Source organism: Rhamphochromis sp. 'chilingali' (assembly GCF_963969265.1).
Source record: "Rhamphochromis sp. 'chilingali' genome assembly, chromosome: 13".
NCBI classification, from domain to species: Eukaryota; Metazoa; Chordata; class Actinopteri; order Cichliformes; family Cichlidae; genus Rhamphochromis; species Rhamphochromis sp. 'chilingali'.
The window spans coordinates 26,862,808-26,879,658 of NC_137940.1; the positions used below are offsets into that span (position 1 = coordinate 26,862,808).

A 16,851-nucleotide genomic window follows, 5' to 3' on the forward strand; every position below is an offset into this window, starting at 1 on the left:
TGTGCCATTAAAAACTGTAAAATAAATTACAGTATGGTGGCAGTAAATTGTCAGTGTTCGGTCCATACTGGGCAGTGTCTTCTCAGGAAAATGAAACCTATCTTTTCCTGTCACATGGTTTCTGGGAAATCAAGTGGTGTAGCCATTCAACTTTGGCTTTTCCTTTCGATATCACTCAATTGAAACTCATGTACACTCCTCTAATATGACATGCCATTTATTGAGAGCCGCTGGGAGGAGTTTGTTAGGGCCAGACCTATCATTAAATAGTACAGATGTCTCTATATAAAGAACAGTATCTGGTAGGATTCATAAGAAGGCAGCAGCATCTACACAAAACAGACAGAACTATAAGAAAAAAAAAACCCACACACAACAAGCAAAGGTGAGTTTATTATTGATTTCTGTAGTAGTGTGTGTGTGTGTGTGTGTGTGTGTGTGTGTGTGTGTGTGTGTGTGTGTGTGTGTGTGTGTGTGTGTGTATATATACCTGGTAAAATCTGTGCCTGTGTGAGTATGATGGGTAGCAAATTAAAGGAAAAAATTAACAGCTGATCCCTAAAGTGAAGGTCTGGGTTACCTTTTCAAGGGAAATTTAACATTTACCTTAAAGAGGATGAAAATGATGTTCAGCACTAATGAGAAATGTTAAATGAACAAATTAGATGTTAATTTCCAACTCCACGGACAAGGAGCACTGAAGTTGTTATGCCAGCACATAGTGTTGCAGTACTTAGCTAGGACAGAAACCTGTATTTTATTTAGTTGTAATTCAAACAATAATTTGCTTCTTGAAATTAAGTAATGAATTTCTTGTTTTACTTTATAAATCTCAGATCCTGCCTTTACCTGCTCCCTCCTATACTGATGTGGTGTATGTGGTATTGCTGAGCTTGTATGTGGTATGTGAACTGTTATACTTTTAAAAACAAAACTGTTTTATAAGTTAAGTTTTCTTTTGTGACCCATCCCATGCCCCTGTTATTTCTTCTCCACATCTGAACCATTGTAAAGGTTGCAGTTCAAGGGCCTGAGGCATGAAATTCTTTTCAGATCAGCTGTGATCAATATTTTTTGGAACTTGATAAATAACAATAAAAGCTGTAATGGCTCCATTAGCATTTTGTGTAAATGTTTGTGTTAAAATTATAGCTTTAATGAGGTCTTACTACATTAGTTTTAGTTTGTATATGTGTACATACAGTACAGTATGTTGTGTTTGTTGACATATTTTCAGGTGGAAGCAGAATATGTGAGGATTACTACTGCTGCACATGTTCCAAGGCTTTTTACACAACTTGACCAATACACTGACCAGCTCATAAAAGTCTTCAAGAAAAAAGGAGGCGTTGCAGGGAAGAAAATTAGACAAACTTTGGCCCCAGCCACACAGGTGCGTTATTCTGTTGGTAGCAAAATATTATGGCTAATAAGATCATTTTCAAATTTAAACAGCTAGTGTATGGTAGCTGCACAGTGCACTTACATTTATATTAAGCAAGACAAAGTTTGGTACTCAAAACGTTGGAAAATTTAAATTACCTAAACATATGTAAAATCTGATCCCTTGATTTAGGTTAAACCAGAAGTGAATGTTTTTATGTTATGTTTTGAATGCAAAAAAGATGATGTATTAGTTTGTCTTTACCTCCATTATGGACATATATAATGTGGTGGAAACCCTGCCCAACAGGTTAACTATTCATGTCCATGTGATGATTAGTTGGTCTTGTGTTCATGTCTATCTGTGCAGTGGATATGTCATTCATTTTGCGTATAATGTGAGTTTCTGTCATCCTAAAGTACTTCTGTTTTCTCTTCCTGTATCTCTGCCACTCTCTACAGAAGGAAACTATTGAAAAGGGGAGGGAGTGTGTCCTCAGGGCACTACCTTTTTACCTGAATGAAGACCCAAGCATCCTCTTCAAAGAATAATTGGTTGGTAATTTTAGTTTAGTTTTTTATCTGTATTAAACCAAATTTTGAATAACTAATGTTGTTGCATGTTGTTGTTGTTGTAATTTGCATGGAACCTGTTTAAATGTTTTGGGAAATCTTCTTGTATACCCAAACTATTTATATTTATCGTTGAATCTGTAGTCTGAAATAGTGGCACACTGGGGTGCATGTTCCTAATATTGTGTTTACGTCATTAAAGGGTAGCTTTGGCCCTTTTTCTTTCTTTTTTTAAAACTGGATGCCATTTTTCTATGTTTTTGTGTCTAAGCTACAGCTGTTCAGAGGGAGCTGGAACAAATTACCCTTGCTATCTTTACCATCGAAAGAGCTGATGCCAGCACTCCTCCAGCCGATGTGGGTATAACCATCTAGTGTGTCCTGCATGACCTGGAAGACCTGGCCTCTGCATGTGCACTCTTAATGGGTGGGATATATGCACTGAATCTCAGTTAACCTCAAGACTGAAAGCTTTCTTTGAAGTACTTCAGAAGCTCTTCCTTCATCTGTATGTCAGCATACTCTTGACCAAGGTACAGTTGCTCAAGAATACACTGAATGAATAAGCCAACCTTTAATTTGGATGATGAATGTTCTGTCAGATGGACAGAAGTTTTTCGGAGGCTGAATGGGAATAAAATGGTAATTTGTAAATGACAGATAAAGGGAAAATTACATTTAAGAGAAATTTAGAACATTTTGAAAAGTTTGTAAACTACTACAATTTGAGAGATTTTACTGTTGTGGGGGGCTAGTAAGAGACAATCAAAAGTATTGAGATTTAAAGGATTTAATTGAGAGATGATACTGCACCAGAAATGTTGAAGGGTGGTGTGTATATTAGCGTTCAAGGCATATTGTTATGAGGTGGAAATATGTTCATATTCAGTTTGTGTTACATTGTGTGCATTGTAAAGGTAATTGCAATACATACTAAAAATAAGGGTAAGTTAGGAGGTTGATCTGATATCCTCGTGTTGGTGTTGTTCCCAGATCATCATACTAAATGTTGTTCCAGGATCAACATTGCAAGTGACCAATCAGAATGTTATGACGTCATACTTTTGCGACTTCGGGAAAAACCGGCGTAAAACAAAAAACTGTACTTAAGCTGCGTGAAACCGCCTCTGTCCGCCGATCAACTGACCCTAACCCTAACCGTAACCCTTTAATAAACAGTAAGCAGAATTGATATTGTCCTTGCAACATTGGAATTTCATAAATGCACGAATGGCTTGGCGCGCAAAAGAATAACGTCACAACAATGTGACAACATTTTCATGATGGTCTGGGAACAACACCAACACGAGGATATCAGATCATCCAAGTTGGGAATGCAGGATGAATGTATATTTTGTGGACTTTTAAAGACGAACAATTGTTTCCATGTTAAAATGTTTACATCTGAAGTTTTTTGCCCAAACACTGGTAAAATAAATGTTGACAGTGGCAAGTGTTAAATGGTTACTGCTGTGCTGTTGCAAAAAAACTGAACGCTGACAAGCTGTTTTATTGTTAGACCATAATGTTGGCATGTTTTGTTAAAGTTTTATTTGGGATGGTGATGTAATTTTCTTTGATTGCTAATATCAGTGGACTATTTATTATTATTATTATTATTATTATTATGATTATTATTATTGTTGTTGTTGTTGTTGTTGTTGTTGTTGTTACATAAATTTTTTTTAAATTGTGGCTGTTGAGGTGGACACTTCACTTTGCATTGTTAAAGGAAAGCACTTCATTGGCATTGTGTTACTGGACTGACCCTAAGCAATCATTGCAAATAGCAACTTTGCTATCCATTTTAGACACTAAAAGAAAAAAACACTCACAGACCTTACTAGCATCACATGTGCATAACTCAAGTGTCATCTTATCAATGTGTTATGTGATCTTCAATGCGTTTTTTTTTTTCTCTCTTCTATTTCTGGTAGATACAGACATTTAATTTAAAGTCTTGATGTTGCATCTGTCTACATACTGTTAATTACTAACCCTAATGAGCTGTTGTGTTTTATTTTGGACTGGGTTTACACAAATGCTCACTGAATGTGTTGGCAATAAAAGAAATTTTAAAAAATAAGTTGGATGTACTTAATTCATTTGTGTGGAACCTGTTGACAAAATAGATTTATGTAAAACTAATTAATAAAGCACAAGGTGGCTGAAAATATAATATTTGAATTAATCTAACTTAAATTTAACATTTTACTGCCACAAATAAGAAATGTGTTGAAGTAACTAATCTAAACTATCTAACCTGAAAATATATCATCTTTGTTCATACAACATAACTTGATTTAGTTAGTCTTAAATATGTCTTGTTAATCTTAAGTAGTTTTTTTTTTAAATTAGATGAACTAAAGATTTTTGCTTTAAACTAACATAATTCAATTTCGTGGAACCTGTTGACAAAATAATTTTAATTAAAGTCAACGTTTCATTTTTTTGAGTGTGTAGGGAAACCAGAGACGCAGCCGTCAACACTAACCAGCACATATACGCACAGCACAGACCTACGCTAACACACACTGACTTGGTAAGATAACTCAATGATCCCGCGTCGGTGGGAGCTCCAAGTCTCTCCTAAGTAGCTCCCCCGACGAGCCCTGATCAGCGGCAGGTGTGTGGCTTCGGGTGTGGCCAGTCCCTCCGCAGGGCCACACCCCTCAGGCCTGCAGGTGGCCGAGCTCCATCCTCCAGGCACACCCGCAGACATACACACCCATACCTCGCCTAAACATATGAGTGGGACACAGACTAACACAACACAGAGAAACACACATATGTACACGCACAGAGAAGGAGAAACGACACCAAAAATACATAATAATAATACGCAGGTCCATGACTGCCCAGGGATCCTGGGTCGCCCAGTCCCAGGACCCTGACAAAAAAATCATTTTTAAAGTTTCAAAATTAAAAGTACTCATTCAACATGAAGAAAACACCAGTGTTATTCTGGATTATCATGGGAGATGTTTAATGTTGAGCTCAGCTGAAATACTTTTTGTTAATCCTCCTTGCAAAACAGACACTACAAATATATGATTGATTGATTGAATCTTTATTTTGAACATGTTGAAAAAGTACAACAACATAGAATTAAAAGAGTGGGACTTTCCCCCCAAAGAGGGACAAAAGGACCCCCTGATGATCCTCTAATCACCTAGGTATAAATCTGGGACTCTCTGCCATTTGACCTTAGAACTGAAGAAGCTTCTCGGATAAGAGGTGAAACGTCTTCAAGCAACTTAAAGAAATCCAGACGCTTTTCTTTGCAAGCTCCTTTGACTACGATGACCTGGATGACTGAGAACCTTCACAGACAAATCGATTGAGATAAATATTTTGAGTTGAGTCTTCCTATCAGCTTATAGCAGTCTACCCATTTTCTTCTGACACGAGTGGTTATCACCCAGAGAAATGCTGCTATGATATTTTTAATTTTTTCGACCATAAGCAGTTTGAGTCAACTGCTGTTGTGATTTTGCACTATGTAAATAAAATTGAACAGAATTGAATTCTCTGTAAATACTGGAGAAAATCATGGGAAATCCCAGTAGATCACGCCACATTCGAAATTTATAAATGAGTTTTCTTATCAATTCTGAGTAGGGATGGGTACCGGTATCGGTTCTGACATATACGGTAGTAACCAGACCGAAAAGCAGCGCACATTTCGGTGCTTTATTTCGGTGCTTTTTTTTTTCCTGAGCTGTGATACACTTTAGATTCTAGCCAATCCTTTTACGTCTCCGAGGATAGTAGGCGGGTCCAGGTACGTACGTTCTTTTAGAGCAGAGCTACAGATTAAAAATGCCCAAGAGGAAGCGGTCAAAAGTCTGGCTGTACTTCACAGCAAAATATGCAAACTCAGCAGCCTGCAACAAGTGCTTTAAGCTGATACTGTGATACTGTCAAAGGAGGTAACATCTCAAATCCGATGAAACACCTGGCGACGCATAGCGTTTTTTTTAAAAGCCGAAAAATGCGCCATATTTGATAGCTTGCTGCGAGACCTCACACCGTGCACATCTACTGCGGGTGTGGTGCCTGTTATCGGACCCGGGGTTAGCAACATCCCCTAATTTTGTGTTCTCCATTCTTTAAGCACCGCTTTGAGCACCGGCACTGTTTCAAAAGTACCGGTTTGGCACCGGTATCGGATAAAACCTAAACGATACCCATCCCTAATTCTGAGGCTCAGTTTGAACTTCAGCCGGTCATTCTGACCATGTCTACGTGCCTAAATGTTTTGAGTTGCTGTCATGTTATTAAAGAGCAGGTCCATGTTTGTACCTGATAAAGTGTAGTGATTTTATGCTGCACACAGGGGACAAATAAATAGTTGTCTTTTTGTACTTTCATCTGTGATAAACTGAATGCATATATGATACACAGACCTTCAGTAAAATGAGAAGCTGATGAGATGGAGGATCAAGATAACGCAGCTGCAGAGCAGAACAACGACAGCACAGGAGGAGAGTCTGAAAACACGTCTGAAACACCTCCCATCAGTGAGAGAGGTAGTGTGATCATATTATAGTGTTATAGTCAGACCTATTTAGAGTATGCATCTGATTTGAGTTTAAACACAGTGAAGCATTTACCTCTTTAATTATTTAAATTTAATTTATTCTTTATTCTTAATATTTAGTTACTGTTCATTAAAATCACAAAGTAATCATTCACTGTGGTTTTAGTGATGTCTGTATTGTAACATGTTGTTCTTTTTCTTCAGTGGCTCCCGATCTCACACTTGTACTAATTGGTGACCCAGATTCCACTGAGATCGGACCAAAGAACATTTTTCTTGACCATGACGACCAAACAAATGTGGAACCATTTTCCTCCAATCTGTATAATCTGTGTGGTCAACATGTCTGTGTCATTAACATGCTCGGTCTACAAACAAAGAAAATCCCTTTAAATCAGGGAGTTCATGCCTTTGTCTTACTATTACCCAACACTCTGCATAGCAGCCAGTACAGCTCAGGAGTGCAGTGGTTAGAGAGAACGTTTGGGATTGGAGCACTTTCTTATTTAATCACAGTGGTAACTCACGAAACAGGTGAAACATGTGAAACATGTGAAAGTGCATTAAAAGAGCTGAAAACTAACACAGAGTTTAATGAAAAGAGGTTCCACACATGTAACAGAAATATGATGGATGAAAAACAGGTAGCAAATTTGTTAGAAAAAATAAATGTCATGGTCTCTGAAAATGATCCACAAAGCTACACTGGACTGATGTGTGCTGAAGATAAAGACCAAGAAGGACACCTGGAGGACAAATCCCACAAAGAAGAAAGGAAAAACTCAACAAACGAAAGAGGTACCTGCCTGTCTGTGTTTTAGGCAAACAAACTCTTGCACTCAGCAGTGGGCTAACCTGTGAATCTTAATTTGATTATATACAATGAATTCGGTGACATTTATCTTTAGAATTGTCCTTGTAACCAAAATTTTATTCATTTGATAGATTTGTGCAAAAGTTGTGAGGGTTTCTGTCCAGAAAATATTAAACGCAGAGGTGTAGTGGTGTTTGTTTAAATAGTGGTTACCCATCTGCCTATGTCTACACACAAATGAGAGTTATTTGTTTCTGAGGCTGTTTCACCCCAGTGACAAATTCACATTGTTGTAGTTATGTATTAACTGAGCATAAAGTTGTCTATCAGACCATCTTCATACATACCACTTCTTTTCATTCTTTCATTTGAGATACCTGCCTCCTCTCTACGTACAGATGCATTTGGAAGAACATAATGATTCTTCATCAGGCTTCTCTCATGTGTCTTAACTGCCACATTGATGTCTGGGAGCTAGATGGGCTTAAATTGTAATATTACCACTCATTTTGATATGATCATGGAGACACAAAATACATTAGCTTATTCGTGTTTTGATCAGTATTATTGCTGCTCCCCTTTTTTTCCAAACGAGGATAGCAAATATTCAGTTTGTTTCATCTGAAATTTGGTTGTTAGTTTAAGAGTAGGTTATTTCATGCAAGAAGGTTAATAAAGACAAAATAAGTAAAAGTAAGTAAGTAAAATTTATTTATATAGCACATTTCACAGATAAAAATCACAAAGTGCTTTACAGTAAGATCAGACATACAAGTTAAAATTAATTAAAAGCCCGTTTGTATAAAAATGTCTTCAGCTGCTTTTTAAAGGAGTCAGTAATAATAATAAGCAGTGTTGGGCAAGTTACTTTGGAAAAGTAATTAGTTATAGTTGTTACTTCTTCAAAAAAGTAATTGAGTTAGTAACAGTTGTGCAATAAACAAAGCTATTGCAGCTATTTACCTAAAAATGCATCCAAGGCCGGGATTTTTTTATAAGCATTTCAAACTATTCACAGAACAATCAGGTGTTCTGCATCAAATAAGATGCTACACAAATTATTTGTTCCACTCAAAAAAAATATTTCTGTCCACGATAAGATAAAGGAGAACATCAATACCCTGATACTTGCAGGGCGTGTATCTGTTATGAAACGGCTGTGTGCAGACAGGAAAAGGACCCAAAGTGCCGTCTCCGGAGACAGAAAGTAACTCAAATTTATTGCTAAACTCCAAAAAGTAACAAAACTGAGACTCCAAGGTGAACTTACGCCAACAGAACACACAGCTAGATAAGGGTAGATCACAACACCGACAAACTGAAACACAGGGCTTAAATACACAGAGGGAGCAATCAGGGAATGAGTAACAGGAGGGAAACACAGCTGGGTCAAATCAAGCCTAACGAGACAAAGGAAGCACAACCAGACGCATTTACATGAGACACAGACTTTCAAAGTAAAACAGGAAACATAACACAGATTGAACTTACAGACACAGACTCACAGGCAGGCACTACAGAGGGAACAGAGACGTGGGACCAGGGCAGACACAGACACTGACTGGACACGGGGATATAGCAGACAGGGGAGACAGCAACTAAGGATTACACAGAGACATAAACCATAAGACAGAACTGTAACAAAGAAACCAAAGACTAGAAATAATAAATAATATAATAAACTCAAAACTCTGGGTCAACAACCCAGGCATCCTAACAGTATCACACGTCCTGTTTTCCACCTGGAGACTGCGTTTACACAGCAAAAAAAAACAATCAACTACACAACACACTAACTACACACAACAAACATACTAAACATTGACTTTAATGACTTTCATTTTGGTTTATTGTAAACTACAATACACAAATATCAAATTATGAAATTCAGTTCATCTGTTTGTGTGTTTTAAATTGAACTATTCAAACAAATTTAAACCAAAATAACATACAAGTATTAGGGGGTAAACACATAATTATGGCATTTCCTGTATGATGCCTCTGTGGTGTTTGCCTGGCCAATTTCTAGTTACTAAAACAATATATCATGCCTTTACCACTGAAAATGTGCATATGAAATGAGCAGTGACTGGTTGCCTTGATCTTGGATTGTAAAATAATTATTTTAAGACTTGTATGCTGATCAACTGTGTGAAATTTTTGACAGCTCAGGAAATGTATAATTGAGTTGTAATCACTTTTTATGCTGTGGCAAAGGATTGAAATTCACTGTCGCCCAATGGACATGCCCTAATCGATGCTCAAAAGCTTTAAAATTGCTTTGTGCCATCAAAGCTCAGGTCCTCCACAACCATCTGCAACCACTAAAGGGTAACATTTTAATGAAAATTGGATTTTATATTAATAGGAATAAGCCAAAAATGGAAATGGTGACAAAATACTTATGTCAGCTGCTCCTCAGAATCAGAATCAGAAACTTTATTGTCATTGTCACAAGAACAATGAAATTAAGAATGGTCCCCGATCATTGCATCATCCCTAGCAATATCAAAATATAAATAAAACAATAAAATTCAATAAATAAAATAGATAGAATACTTAAAATATTAATAAGACGTAACAGTAAAACATTCACATACATTCCCACACACATGCTTCAGACCGTGCATAGATTAACACAAGAGTGGTGTGATGGACATTTTTTTTGTAGTATTCAGATGTGTTATTGCAGTTGGATAACAGCTGTGTTTGAGTCTATTAGTCCTTGCACTGATTGCCCTGTACTGTCTGCCTGAGGGCAACAGTTCAAACAGGGAGTGGCCAGGATGTGAGGTGTCTTTTATGATGTTTTGGGCCTTTTTAAAACAGTGGACGTTGTGTAGAACTTCCAGTGTGGGGAGAGGGCAGCCAGTGATCTTTTGGGCGGTGTTAATGATCCCTTGGAGTGCTTTCCTCTGAGCCCCTGTGCAGCTAGTGTACCAAATACATATGCAGTAAGTTAGAACACTGTCAATGGTGGCTCTGTAGAAGGACACCAGCAGTCTCTGTGTGATGTTATTCCTCCTGAGAATTCTCTGGAAGTACACTCTCTGTTGGGCCTTTTTCAGCAGCTCGGAGGCGTTCACACTGCAGGAAAGGTTCTCCTCTATATTGACTCCCAGGAAGCAGAAGCTTGCCACCCTTTCTACACAGTCCCCATTAATGAATAGTGGTTGGATCTCTGCCTTTTTCCTTCTGAAGTCTATTATGAGTTCTTTGGTTTTTGAAGTGTTGAGGAGGAGGTTATTGGCCTTACACCATGACGTCAGCTGCTCCACCTCGTCTCTGTACGTAGACTCGTCTCCCTTGGAAATGAGCCCCACCACTGTGGTGTCGTCTGCAAATTTCACAAAGATGTTGCTGTGGTGGCGAGGAGTGCAGTCGTGTGTGTAGAGAGAGTAGAGCAGTGGACTGAGCACACAGCCCTGGGGTGAGCCAGTGCTGAGACTCAGGGCTGAGGATGTGTGATGGCCAACTCTGACTCTCTGTCTACGGCCCGAGAGGAAGCTATTGATCCACATGCAGGTGCTGTATGGAAGCCCCAGGTCTTGTAGCTTGGCCACCAGTTTGTGTGGAAGGATGGTGTTAAAAGCTGAGCAGTAATCCACGAAGAGCATCCGCACATAGCTACCATGCTCTTCCAGGTGTGTTAATGCAGCATGGAGTGCTGTGGCTACAGCATCTTCCGTGGACCGGTTTGCTCTGTAGGCAAACTGGTGTGGATCTAGGCTGCGGGGCAGGGCTGCTGTGATGTGTCTGCGGACCAGCTTCTCAAAGCATTTCATCACCACTGGGGTGAGTGCCACCGGTCTGTAGTCGTTCAGGCCGGTGATGTGGGGCTTCTTAGGCAAGGGGACTATGGTGGAGGACTTCAGGCAGAGTGGGACAGTCGCCTGTGCGAGGGATTTGTTGAAGATCCTGGTGAAGATCCCAGCCAGCTGTTCTGCACAATCCCTCAATATTCGACCTGGCACACCATCAGGACCCGCCGCCTTCCTCGGGTTAACAGCCTGCAGCATGCACCTCACCTCGTGCTCTTCCAGGGTGAGGGGGGTGCTGCTATGGGTGGCGTGTTGCTGCTGTGGCTCCAATACCTCCGGTACCATGGTCTCAAAGCGGGCGAAGAAGATATTCAGCTCCTCTGCCAGCTGCAGGTCACCATCCGCAGCTCCGAGATTGATCTTATAGTTGGTTAGGTGTGGCAAGGCCTCTTTATTTACAAGAGGTCACCAGAGCAGATGGATTCATATATTTGATTTGGCAGAAATTTCACACTGGGTGCCCTTCCTGATACAACCCCACCCAAGGTTTTATGTCTCCTCCCTGTCTCCAACCAGAGATTGTTTGTGTGTTAGGAAAATGTGTTAACCACTATACTACAAAGTCCCAAAGAACAAGTTTGAAAGCTTTGCAGCAAAAACTAGAGAATTGTATTATTGTATTACTTGTATTAATAAGTGTATTACTTTCATTGATTTGACTTTTTGGTTCCACTTTAAACTGTAGGAACTTCAGATGAGGAGGTGAGTGTAAAGGAGAACATCAGTGGAAACAAGGAGGTAAGAAAGTCATCATTTTTTTCATATAGGACATTTTACTTTACTACACTATATAACATTATAATTTCTTTACATAGAGTACATATTTATTTGCTTATTTTCTGCAGCCAGTGAAGGTTTCTGGAGAAATCAAAAAGAAGAACTCATGTCAAAAACAAACCGAGATACTGCTTGGCAGACTTCACCTTCAAGACAAATTTCAAGATAAGTTTCCACCAGCAGATTTTCTTCAGATACATTCACCTGTGAAACAGAACCATGTGACATCTGAGAAAGATCTAGCTCAGATGTTTCTTCACAGGCTGATGATGTTAGACTACAGAGTCAGATACATTCCTGTAAAATCAGACAGTCAGACAGAGGGGAACCATCCAAAACCTGTTCAGGTGATTGACATAACTGAGGAAGATTTCAGTAATTTGGGGGCTTTATTAAGAATGGGTGCAGGCACACATGAGACAGAACAAACTCATTTGCATCCAATGGATGTTCAGATGGCAGTATTTCACTGCTCAGACAGCTTCCTTAAACAGATGATGATTACAAAGCTGTCTCAGTGTCAGTATGCCTTACCATTGCTTGTCCCTGACCCAGTCACAATGGAGATCGAGTGTCCTCTGTGGACTTTCAAACAAATAACAAAAACCTGGAAGGTAACTGAAGACGGCTCAAACATCGTCACTATGAAGAGTGTTCCAGTGTGCAAAGCTCAGACACCCTTGGTGTCATTTTTCCGCCTGGGTTCTCTGTCAGTGTCTAAATCTCAGCTGATGAACACTTTGATCAACGACCGTCACAGCACCTTCTTCCACAGAAACTGTCCAGGAAGCACCAAGTCTCGTTATCTGATGGATGGTGTGGCAGAGATTGCCTGGTACTGTCCTGCTGGAAAACCCAATGATGCCTTCAATGACTGCATTGCCTTTTGTAATCTTCATGGTGATGCTCTGTTGACTGAAAAACGGCGCGACATACTGATTGAAAAATCTTCCATCAATATTATTCTTTTTGCTTCTCTGCAAAAGCATGAAGAAAGTCAATCATTTATATCAGGTCTTTTTAAATCTCGCAAACCTCTCATTTGTCTCTGTGTTGATGACTGTGATGTTGTAAAGACAACAACTGGACAATACATCATAGGTCTCAAGGACAGAAGCCAGTCAGATGTATCTGAAGAACTGAAACAAATCATTAGAGAAGTTTTATCTGTAGATGGATCCAGCTTGAAACCATCTTTCCAGCTTGAAATGATGGCTGAGGTCTCTGGAATCAGAGTGGATGAAAGCGTCCCAGCCTGTCAAAGAGGGAAATCTGCTGCTATGATAATAATGGATTTGATTAAAAAGAATAACATGGATGTCTCAAAGCTGAAAGATGAATTCCTTCCTTATCGAGGTGATCTGTGGCATCAGTGGAGCAAAATACACAAAGAACTGTATCATCTCAGAGGAGACATCGAAAATGAGAAATGTAAAAAGCAACAACAACTGATGAACATACGCCAGAAACAATGCGCTGCTTCCTGCAGTAAACTGATGGAATTGTTCATTTAAAGTCTCTCATCTTTGCCACTGACAGACAAACAGTATTTTCTGAAATGGATTCAGATATTAATAGATGATCTCTCCACAGATGAGCTTTCCTCAGTTCTCCAAAGTTATGATAAAAAATGGTCTGAGGTCTTGGCTTTAAAGAACAAATGCAATAAATCAGATGTGTTATCAATAAAACAAACTGAGCTTGAAGAAATTTCCAGAAAACTGCAGTCTGCAACTTTTGGTTTGGAGCACATTTTCAGAGAAATGGGACAGATCTATGAAGCTCATAGAGCAATAGAAGGAGAGAGCAGACACACTGACTGGTCTAAATACCCTGAGCTGGCTGCACAGCTGATGATATCAGGACACCCGATGGAGCTGATGGATGGTGATGCAGGTCACGTGCCTTTAACATGGATCTCCAGTCTTTTAGAGGAAGTCATCAAGAAACTGGGGGACCAGACAGTTTTTGTGTTGTCAGTTTTGGGCGTACAAAGCAGTGGAAAATCGACAATGCTGAACACCATGTTTGGGTTGCAGTTTGCAGTGAGTGCAGGCAGGTGCACCAAAGGTGTCTTCATGCAGATGCTCAAAGTATCAGAGGAGATGAAGAAAGACTTGAAGTTTGACTATCTTCTAGTGGTGGACACTGAAGGACTACGTGCTCTTGAGCTGGAAGGTAACACCACTCTTCACCATGACAACGAACTGGCAACATTTGTTGTTGGTCTGGGAAACCTGACACTGATCAACATCTTTGGAGAGAATCCATCTGAGATGCAGGACATCCTGCAGATTGTTGTTCAGGCTTTTATGAGGATGAAGAAAGTTAACCTTTCTCCCAGTTGTGTGTTTGTTCACCAGAATGTTACAGATGTCGCAGCAGCAGAGAAAAACATGGAAGGAAAGAGACGCCTGCTAGAAAAACTGGACCAGATGACCAAACTAGCAGCTGAAGAGGAGTTTTCCAGTGCAGAGTGCTTCAGTGACATCATTGAGTTTGATGTCCAAAAAGATGTAAAATACTGTGCCCAGCTATGGGAGGGCAGTCCACCCATGGCTCCTCCTAATCCAGGTTATAGTGAGAGCATCCAAGAAGTGAAGAACACCATCCTCTCTAAAGCTTCACAGTCTGCTGGGATCACTCTCACACAATTCAAAAACAAAGTCCAGGACCTGTGGAGTGCCCTCCTCAATGAAAACTTTGTTTTCAGTTTTAAAAACACACTTGAAATTGCAGCATACAGAAAACTGGAGGACCAGTACGCAAACTGGACCTGGGCCCTGAGGAGCAACATGTTGACCATTGAAAACCAACTTCATAACAGAATTGAAAATGGAAATCTTGACAAGGTCGAAGCAAACTATCTTAAAAAAGAATCACATGAAACACATGAAACAATCCAAACGGAAATGACAACATACTTTGAGGAGGACAAAGACAAAGAAATCTTGGCTCAATGGAGAGGCCGATTTGAAACCAAAATTAAAGACTTTTGTGATGAACAGGAGAGCACAGTGAAAAGAAAACTGGATGAAGTTATTCAACAAAAGGAGGCTCGTAAAAAGCTGGATGATAAGAAAAAAGAGTTTGAGGACAAGCTGCTACAGAAGAGCAAAGAGCTCGCTCAGCAGCTGAAGGATAAGGCCAAAGATGAAGAAGAGCTAAACCAACAGTTCAGCTCTGTTTGGAGTGACTGGGTCACTGAATTGACAGCAGATACTAAACCTGTTGAAGACATCAACTTGAAAGAAGATCAGTTTATTATCCTTAAAGAACTTGGTTTTGAAGAGACTCTGATAAATGAACGCAAACAAAATGGCAGATACAAGGATATGTCAAGGCTTGGAGATTATACAGATTATGTCATCCTTCCAAAGAAAGGAAATCTCTCTGACACAAGTGAATCAACTCAAGATATTGAGGAGGATAACAATCACACAAGTAGACCAGAAGAACATGTTTCAGGACCTGTCAGAAATGCTTTGGAATATATAAAAAAGACATTTAGATACAATTCAAAAACAAAACAAAAACAACATAAATCACACAGTGCTTTATCCTGGAATGAACAGCAAGAGATCAGACTGCTTATTGACAAAGCTGACAAACAGTCACTTGATGCAATTAAAGACAAACCTGTGGCTACAAGAGGCTACACACAAACTCACTTGCACGAGGTGGCCAAAAACGTAAAAGAAGAAGTGAAGAATTTCCCAATGATATATAATTTGAAAAAGGAGTTTACAGTCGATCTCATACTGTATGTGTTTGACAGAGCAGAGAGTTGGCTTCTAGACTCCCAGAAGAAATTTAAAATGAACACAGATGCACTGACTTATTTAGAAAGCAAGAAAACACAGTTTTACACAGTCTTTAGAAGCTTTTGCAAAGGAAACTCATCTGCTGTTGTGCTTGCAGAATTGATCTGTGAAAGGTTGAAAGCTTCCACTGTTGAGGCTGTCTGTAACAGGACTGCCATTGGTCTGGCTGGAGAGATGAGGTGTAATTTCCCAGCATTCAATGGGAACAGGCTGAACTTGGAGAAACATGTGCTGAAGTCACTCGCTGAGAATGAAAACTTTAATGATTTCATCACCTACATCAGAAATCCAAGGAGACAAACAAAAGCTTTTATAAAAGCAGAAGTAGAGAAATACATCTTCATAGATCACAGAGATAAAACTGTGAATATACTCAAGAAAAATGTTGATGATGTCAACTCACTGATGAGTCAAGCTTTATCTACAGCAACACAGAATGTCCAAAGTCAGGGAGGAGACATAAAGATGTGGCTGAAGGAATTTTCTAGTTTGCTAAAAGATGAGTTAACTCTTCATACCATTTCTTCTCAAAACTTCAGTGACATCAATGATTTTGAGTTTCTGAAGGAAGAGATAAAGAAAAGACTCGATTCCATCATTGAGCAAACTAGCAGCCTCTCTTTGGGGAAACTGAAGGAATCCAGGTTAAAACCTGATGAAATCCTCATTGATCAGCTGTGTAAGTGCTGCTGGGTAACGTGTCCCTTCTGTGCAGCTGTTTGTACCAACACCATTGAAGGTCACAGTCCTGATGACCACAGCGTCCCTTTTCATCGACTCTCTGGAATCAAAGGATGGCACAAAAGAGGCACAGTGGAATTCAGCGTCAATTTTTGCACAACAAATGTTGCAAGTGATGGCAGATTTTATCCTCATCATAATTCAGAGAAATCTGTTCCCTATAAACTGTACAGAACTGCTGGTCCAGAGTATGCTAACTGGAGAATCATCCCTGATGAGTCTAAGCTGGCGTACTGGAAGTGGTTTGTGTGTCGATTTCAAAATCAGCTGGAAGGGTACTATAAGTACAAATTCCAGGGAAGAGGAGAGATTCCTAGTGAGTGGAAAAAAATCCCTAAGGATGAAGCTATTAAAAGTCTGGATGAAATGTGTTAA

At 39.5% G+C, this 16,851-nt stretch overlaps 1 long non-coding RNA gene and 1 pseudogene across 2 annotated transcripts; both read left to right on the forward strand.

Moving 5' to 3' along the window:
- The first annotated feature begins 275 nt into the window (after positions 1-275).
- LOC308408775 (interferon-induced very large GTPase 1-like) lies at positions 276-16,851 on the forward strand (annotated as a pseudogene). Its single transcript has 6 exons — positions 276-385; positions 6,384-6,488; positions 6,704-7,297; positions 11,820-11,872; positions 11,980-15,313; positions 15,465-16,851. The product of its transcript is annotated as an interferon-induced very large GTPase 1-like (transcript).
- On the forward strand, positions 761-2,944 carry LOC308409069. The gene is made up of 4 exons (XR_013973928.1): positions 761-902; positions 1,238-1,393; positions 1,846-1,938; positions 2,228-2,944. It is a non-coding gene; the product is annotated as an uncharacterized lncRNA (long non-coding RNA).